This window comes from Camelus dromedarius, chromosome 2 (genome assembly GCF_036321535.1).
Source record: "Camelus dromedarius isolate mCamDro1 chromosome 2, mCamDro1.pat, whole genome shotgun sequence".
In the NCBI taxonomy this organism is placed as follows: Eukaryota; Metazoa; Chordata; class Mammalia; order Artiodactyla; family Camelidae; genus Camelus; species Camelus dromedarius.
The window spans coordinates 104,169,205-104,177,055 of NC_087437.1; the positions used below are offsets into that span (position 1 = coordinate 104,169,205).

At 35.4% G+C, this 7,851-nt stretch overlaps 1 long non-coding RNA gene across 1 annotated transcript in view; it reads left to right on the forward strand.

The window, feature by feature from the left end:
* Positions 1-3,130, forward strand: part of LOC135318969 (uncharacterized) — a 58,723-nt gene extending 55,593 nt beyond the window's left edge. Inside the window, exon 3 of the long non-coding RNA XR_010377455.1 lies at positions 3,035-3,130. This is a non-coding gene — a long non-coding RNA (uncharacterized LOC135318969). The remainder of the gene's footprint in view (positions 1-3,034) is intronic.
* The last annotated feature ends 4,721 nt before the right edge of the window (positions 3,131-7,851 follow it).

Genomic DNA, 7,851 nt, shown 5'->3' on the forward strand with positions numbered 1-7,851 from the left:
AATCTGCTCTGCCTAGCTGAGGCTATCAGAAGTCTGACAACTGTAGACTCAGCTGTCACTCTCTCTACTGAGTCAGTGGATGTACCACTTGGCAAGGTTGGCAGCAACACCGTCTGAAAGCAGGCTATCACTCTCATTCTGGTTAGGCTGGTGGAATTGTAAAATAAAGTGCTATGGTGGGTATAGAATTTCACAATGTGCATCAACCCCTCATGTGGGGACTGGCAAATGTTAGAGAATTTTAAAGAAAGTCAAAATAAAAATCAATTTAACTAAATTGGATTTATAATTGGTTATAAATTTCTCAACACTCTATTTTGGCTGGAAAGCACATAACATACCATTACTGTACAAAAGACATCGAAAACTGCATCCTGTGTAATGATGATCAATATTTATTTATGTTAAAACAAAATTATTTTAATTGAGTGTGCAGTGGGGTATGATGTTTCCATTCCATGCAAATATCACATCTTACAGTTTGGGGTAAACATAAATTTAAATCAAAGAATATCCTAGACTTATTGAAGGGAACCCTAATTACTCCTCATTCTATTAAAATTGCATAGATTATTTAATAAACTTCCCAACTGCTAAAATAATAACTAGAATTGAAGAGGAACTGATGAATTCCAGCATCAATTTCAGGCAATTCCCTCTTTGACTCCTACTCAGGAATATGTTTAATAATTAGCCCTCTGAGAGATGAGGGGGAAACCTTGGCTTTTAGGCTCTGTTGATTCCCATGATGTAAATACTCCCATTAAAGTTGATTATAAGCTACTTGAAAATTTAACAGTCAGTCCCTTGAGCCAGCCTGGGCTGACTCCAGCACAACACTGCTTATGCTCTTCCTATAGAGAAAAGACATGACATTAATTAATATTAATTAATCTGCAGATTCCTCTAGCCACTCTACGTAACTTTAGAAATGTTCACATTTGCTTTTTCTGTTGCTCATGACTCCCCCAATTTTCTCTTTGTCAGTACTAAGCTGTTTCCTATGTACTTATTTTTTTTACACAATACTAGGTGTTCAGTGAAGGAAACAACTATATGATGGACACTTTTTGCACTTTTCCAGTATCATTACTAGACGTTCAGAGAGTTGTCAACAACACAAATGCTGTTGGTGTTGATGACCATATAAGGGTAAGGGTAATCTACAGTCTGAAACCCCATCAAACGAGTTGCCCTGCAAAGCTCTATAGAAATTGATCACAACAATCAATTCCAGTTTACAACCAGAGCTAGTCATCAATATACTGATTATTCCAGGAGACGAGTTGATACTTTCCCAACCACATATATTGAACTAGAAAAAGAAGGCTATGGTGTAGTTCTTACCACATCGTCCTGATGTTATAACCTAGATACTAATTACAGCAGGAGAGAGAGCACAGCTTTGTTAATAATTGACCTTTAATGTCTCACAGACTTATGGTCATAATCTTTCTCCCCGATTCTCAGGTCCTGCCTTGCCGTATCACTGTATACAGTCCCCCAGTGTCATGGAGCAATAGAGATCCTGAACACGTGCTGGCAATTCTTCCTAAATGAGTTTCCCCTATGCATGCTGCAGCAGAAGGCTTGGTCTATGCGTTGTTTGGGAATTTGCAAGCCCCCATATCAGCGTGCTCTTTGAGGAGTACCATCCATCACTTTGTATATGGGAGAAATGGGAATGGAGGCTATCTCAAGGCTCCAATTTGAAAAAAAAATTAAGCTCATAAAATTTTATTAAAACACAAAATAGAATTATTTGTTTGGAATCCATATTAGAACATGAACTTAGTTTAAATTGCAATTTTTTAATTAAATATAAACTAATAATTGACCATAACTTTCAGAATTAGCATAGAACTAAAGATAGTTGGAAAATCAAGAGGTTTAATTGTCCCCTTAGCCTGCCACCTTAACATTGACTTTGCAGAAGTAGCTTACGAATTGCCAGACAGTACAGTGTGATACTCCAGAAAATGAGACGCTCTTCCACTTTACTCCATTGTTACTGAAATTTATTCTCATCAAGTATGCTTGAGGAGTTCATTACTATCTCTCAAAGAAATTAAAAGATTTATGCAACAATTGCATCTGTTGTTATTTGTTCATTAAAAAAAAGCATCCTTGGAATGGAGCATGATAGAATTTTTCCACCTTAGATAATCAGCTGCACCTAACTTGGCTTTAGTTTACACTTGACTTTGAAATATGGTTAAAAAGTTATTATTCCAATGAGCATATTATCCGTGATGTTGTCCTGTGATCAAGTAAGTCCTTTGGAATGTACGCTGCTATTTAACCTCAAGGCATATTTTCTTAATTGTACCATTTCTATTACACCTATTTATGCTTCTTTGGTCCACAGGATATATTTACATGTCCTGAATTACTGTAATTACTCAGCCAGTACTCAGCTTATCTTTTTGCACACACACTCTGCACCTGGATAGTTTATTTGCATATTAGGGACATCTTTCCCTCCCCTGCTGCCATAAATTAGGACAAATAGAACTTGTTATCACAGGAGAGAAGAATCATCCTTTCTCTCATCAAATATTACTCTTAAACACTTCAGAAGACCCCTTGTCTCAACAGAAATGATATTTTTTTCACAATGATTTCAAAAACTTTCTTCTGTGATTGGCACTGTAATTTGCTTGTGGCCTTTATCCAACTAAATGAGAGAGAAAGAGAAACATTTTTAACCCCAATGCATATATATTGTGAATATTTTCCCTAACATGAGGATGAAATGTACAAAGATTTATTTTGCTAGATTGAATCTTAATTTGGGGGAGAGACATGTATTTTAAATTTATTAGTTTGAACAAGTTCACCTGAGACATTGTCTTTAAAATGGTTTGTAAACATTTCAATCTTCCTATATTCCTGTTGTTGAGAAAGTCGTGGAGATACAATTTAATTATGCAAAACTCCATGACATTTTTATTATCACAGGTAAATGTTGACTCTTTTTCTTTTGAGCTGAATTTTACTTTTAATACATCTTTTTTTTTTTCTCTTTTTACAGATGAATGAGGTCAACACGATAAAGAGCTGGTTGTTCCTTTGCTTTTTAGGATTCTTTCTACATTCTTAACTAAATAAATCATGTTCTGACTTGAAAGATTCTGTCCTAATCATACTTTCTCCATACAATTATACCTCATTTTCACATTATCATGGGCTACTTTATCCTTTCCTTCAGGTGGGATCCCATAACGACCAGGCCTCCAGTGACTTAACACTTCTTAAGCTTCTCCTTTTATATACTTTACTATAAAGGAATTGGTATGAAACAATAACTAAGGACTTTGGAAGCGAAAGACTCTAATTTTGACGCCTGAATCTGAGTTTTGTTTTTAACATTTACTAGCTATATGGCCTTAGTCACAATTACATTATGTCTCTGTGTTTTAACTGCCTCATTCAACAATAACTAAAACAAAACAAATGTGTTGAGTACCAAACAACCCTGGGAATAGAAAGATGTATAAGTCACAGCCTCCACCTTCAGAGAGAAAATGGGATGTTGTACTGTCTTCATGTTAGGTAGTTAGATAAGTGGGGGCACCAGGCAGATAAGTGGAGAAGAGGGAGGATGGTCCGGAAGATGGTGGCGTGCCCACCTCCAGCATAAAAGGATTTTGCTTCTCCGAAAAAAAAAAAAAAAAAAAGGTTAAGACTCAACAGCCATGACTGCATGGTAGCAGAAAGGACTTAACTAGACATGATCCAATGTTCATGGTATTATAATTAACATTGCGATTTAAGCTCCCTCTTTGGGTTTTTCTCTGTACACCACAGGTGAGGACATGCGCAAAGGGATTAAACATGAGTAAGCAATCCAGGGACAAGAATCTGTCAATCAATCAAAAGACCACCTCTAAGGAAGGGTATAAGAGAAGGGGGAGACAAAGACCACTGTGATTCCCCCTTGGATCAGCCTTCCTCCCACTCTTGGAGGCATCCTCTTCTTTTCCTAATTAAATATATTATAATCTTTCTGATACAAAACGCTTTCCATCTCCCATCTATAAATCTTACCTTTCAGGTAACGCCAAGAATCAAGTTTTTTGTTTTTGGTTTTGTTTTTGTTTTTCCGTTTCACTTTTGGATAACTTTTAGACCTAGGCAAGACAGACTTGAGCCTACTCACTCTGGCCCTCCTCTGGCAGTAACCTACCCCCATGGCTAGGAGCCTGTGGACCCAATGAAACGTGGCTTGCCAGGATCTCTCCCTCCAAACCATTCTCTGGGTACGCATGCTTCCAGAACTTTTTGTCCATCAGACCAGAGGCCCCATGCAGGACATGTATAATTCTCTACTTGTGACAATTTTCCTAAGAACAAATATACCATTAATGTGCAAGGCTTGGGAAAAGGCTAAGAGATTATTATTTATAAAGGGCACAGATAGGTTTGGACTTGCAAGCTGGCTGTTCAAGCACACATATGAAATCTTGTCCCATATTAATCTCTAAACCCCAACTGAACTCTTGCAAGTACTGAATAAGGAAGGATATCTAATTCTGAAGTGGTGAGAAAAGTCATTTTCTTTTGGGTGGAAAGAATGCTTAATTTAGATGGATAAATGTAAAGTACATAGTCGAAGTGTAATCGCCAGATCAGTCTAAAAAGATATGATATTAATATAAAGATCCCTGAGAGTCAGGTTGAAATGGGGAGCAGTTCAACAACGCTATATTATAAGTTTTAAAGAGGAATTGGCATTTCTATTTGCTGGACCAAAGTTTTTAAAAAGTACTAGAAAACATTGTCTTCTATGGTGTTCATTTCCTTTTGTTTGACTCCACAGCTTTCCTTTGTGCCCTTCAAAGAGGAGAAGGAAGAGAACCAGCAGCGTTGCAAGCATATATTGCTGAATTTTAATCATTGTATAATTCTTTCTGGCAAGATTATCTAAAGCTCACACACTTCTTCAAGTAACACTTTTAAAAGTCTATCAAATCATGAGGTCAAAGGGCTATACAAACAAATACTTTATTAATTCAATTTTTCAATATGGTTGACGTGTGATCTCACAATTTCTGTGCAAGCAGATTAAAGTCATAAATCTGAGTTTATCACACCACCTTGGAATTAAACAAGAGAGCAAGAACTCCTCTTTCAATATGAGGACAAGAAATGGGAAAGTTAAACATGTCAGAGTCCAAGTAGAGATTTCAAAGAGCAAATTTTCAACCTGTGAATCTATTCAGTAGTGTGGGAAGAAGAGATGGAATCTGGCTAAACATTCTCCAACTTGAGTGGTCACATCAAAGGTGAGCACTTACTAACCAGGCTACTTGACCACACGCTGAAATCCACTGGATTCCATAATCTGACATAGAGGTCACAGTCCATAGATAAAGATGTGAAAGAGAAAGCATACTTTTACCACTACAAGTTTAATGTAAATAATATTTGAATATGTGTAAAATGTAAGCTTTTAGTTCTATTCTCCTTTTATCTGATTTTCTCAGATAACTGTCCATTCCCATCTCTAGACTCGTGAATATTTCAGTCACTTTGAATCGAATATATCTAAAATATTAGACTAACTACTCTTAGCACTTTAAAACTTAGTATAAAGTTAGCATTCAAAATCCAGGAAACAAGCAAAACAAATGTTCCCACTCAGTCCCTAACAACAGAGAGCAGGCAAGATAAAACCTGTGCTATCTGGCTTGTTTTTCACCTTGCAGGTGAGGAATGTTCTTTCAAATTCCAATTAGAACTCTGAACTTTAAATCTTTCTGCAGTGGGTTGCAGAACTTTGTTGTTTTCATCAGCATATTCCTTTTCATTGTATTAATTTTAGTTACATCTACTTAAGTCCTTATTTCAAAGTCACATAGTTAATTCTGATCTTACAAGATGCACAGTCTGGCACAAACATAAAACACAGAAGCAAGGAGATCTTCACCATAAAACTTCGGGCAGTATTTAACTTTAGGGAGGAGGGAACTGTGATTAGGAAGACGCAGCCTTCCAGAATTCTGGCAATACTTCATTGCCTTAGTTACATGACCGTTACATGTTTGCTTTATAACGACTACATAAAGTGTACATTTGTGTTTTATGCACACACCATTTGCCTCCTCTCCTGCACACAAAATGATAATCATGCTTTTGCAGAACAGAGCTAAAGCAGAACCAATCAGAATGGGATTGTATAATAACCAAATTAATTACTAGGCAACCTGAAAATAATGTAATGAAGAAATTGAAAATGTTTTTTGTCAGAAAGTGATTTGCCAGATATGTTTTGAGGTAGCCCTCGCATTTTCGAGACTTTCCTCTTCTGTTATCTACGATTACCTGCAGAGAAATTAATTAAATTGAAAAGCCAATTTACCATATTCATTTTCTTCGATAATTATTAAATGAATAACACAGATCTGCGCAAAGCCCCTCTATGAATCCTCACTAATTCTGAGATTGGACTCTCCACATCCCTGATGGTATTCATGGCTCGGTTCATGTAAACGGAAAAATCCTTAACTCAGCACATAACTACAGATGGCAACAGTCAGGGAGGAATAAAATACTTCTCCTTTGGAGCAAAATGAATCTAAAAATTCTATATTATTTTAGGTATTTTAATAGCAGATTGTGCAAACTCTAAGAGATGTTATACATTCAGTGGGGAAGATGACCTTTGCTAATAAATGTATTTTGAACTTTGTCAGTGGGAAATTTAGTGCTGTAATAATGCTGTTATCTAGAGGAGAAATTTAAAGTTGATTTTAAAATTGCTGCAAAGTAAAAGGCCTAATAAATAAGAGGTAGTTTTGAGCCTTTCACATGAAAGAGCCTCAGACAACATCTTCAGCCACTCTAAGTAGTATTAGTTGACGCTGTCGCCATTTAAGCACACCTTAAAACACAGGAAAAATCAAAGGTGAGAAAGGCAACTAATAATATTTTAGATATTTTATTCTCAATTTATTTCTATTGCAACATGATTTTCTCAAATGAAATTATGATCTGTCAGGCATAATTACAACTCAAATTAATTCTCATACTTGTTTAAAAATGGACTAGTTTCTGACATTGCAATCAGGATCTCGGAATTGTCTTAACTTATTAAAATCGCCATTATGTAATTATGTCACTAATCGCGATTTATATATATTGCATGATTCCATTATTCCATATGTGTATATAACAGTGTGCATGTGCTTGATTTACTGTGCCTAATTTTATTTCTGTCATTATTTTGCATGGCTTATACCTCTGGTTAAAAAGTATTTATAATATGGAAAAAAAAAAGTGGATCCCGACTTTCCAACAGTTCCATGAAAAATCTGGCATGTCTTATACGTACATACTACAGAACTTTAAATAGCGAATAGTATTGATTTTTATTTCATAAATCCTTATTGATCTGCAGTGAATTAAATGTGTAACTTGCAGTTCTTTGGATACATATAATATCTCACTTTCTAAGTAAACCTGCAGAACTTCAAATTTTATATATGAATCGCCACAAGCAATTGCATATGGTCATGTGAAAGATTTTAAATTGTTTTCTTATGCATTAAAATATTATAATCAGTTTTACGATAAAAAATATTAAATTTACAAAACAGGATGACTCATAATTGTCTCAGTATTCCAATACAGGGATTCAGTGTAGTCACCCAAGTCAACAGGATTTATGCTCTAACTTTGACTTACGCTATGGTAGTGAATTTTATGAATTTTCAAAAATAGAAAAACAGAAGTTATGACACGGTATTGTTGTGCTTTTCCTTCTATCACAGCAATTTCCTTTAATTACATTCTAATCAATAATGCATAAAAAACCTGTTATCAGTTACAGACCATAACAAATTTAAA